The sequence below is a fragment of the Otolemur garnettii genome, unplaced genomic scaffold (genome assembly GCF_000181295.1).
Source record: "Otolemur garnettii isolate 467f Iridium unplaced genomic scaffold, OtoGar3 scaffold00062, whole genome shotgun sequence".
NCBI lineage: Eukaryota > Metazoa > Chordata > Mammalia > Primates > Galagidae > Otolemur > Otolemur garnettii.
Genome location: NW_003852457.1, coordinates 11,111,062 through 11,112,014, shown reverse-complemented (window position 1 = coordinate 11,112,014; position 953 = coordinate 11,111,062).

Sequence of the window (953 nt, the reverse complement as noted above, 5' to 3'; positions counted from 1 at the left end):
AAAAAAAAAAAAAAGAAAAAAGAAATTGTCTGAAATTAAAGATTCCCTACATCCTTGCCTCACTTCATTAAGGATTCACAACTATCTCCAATCTCAGACATTGATTAAATTAGCAAAGGGCAATACATTTCACTGGAGTTTCATTTTTTCCCAACTCAACTTCTGGAACAAGGGACTGCACTGGCTCATACAACAGTGTAAAACAGAGAGAAGTGGAAAAGAAACAAGTCAAGAAAAATGATAGATGTTCACCAATTCTTGAACAATTTGGATTTGATTCCAGTTTTAATTGTGTGGTCTTTTTTTTTTTTTTTTTTTGGAGACAGGGCCTCAAGCTGTCCCCCTGGGTAGAATACCGTGACATCACAGCTCAGAGGAACCTCCAACTCCTGGGCTCAAGCGAGTCTCTTGCCTCCGCCTCCCAAGTAGCTGAGACCACAGGCATCCGCCACAACACCCAGCTATCTTTTGGTTGCAGCCATCATTGTTGTTTTGGTGGACCCGGGCTGGATTCAAACCCGCCACCCTAGGTGTATGTGGCTGGTGCCTTAGCCACTTGAGCCACAGGCGCCAAGCCATTTTGTGTGGTCTTATTGTTCCTTTTTCCTCCCAATTTTGTTGCAAGTATTAGAAAACAAATGAGCCATTTCTAATGAGCCTAAGCTAAATATTGATTCAAAAGATGAAGATAATTTTACTATTATTCAACACAGGTTTAGCTCATTCTCCAATGGATGTCTTTTAAAACAATATGATGAATCAAAACACATTTTACACATATTCCTTTAGAAAAACAAACAAAAACCTCTTTAAGAGCAGTCACCAGCATTCAGGATTTTCCCAAGAACAACAGAGATTGGGAACCCAGTCACAAATTTGTCAAACAAATCACATTTTAGGGCTGAACATGACAGTATTAATAGTTTGCCATGGAAACATCCAAAGATCACAGT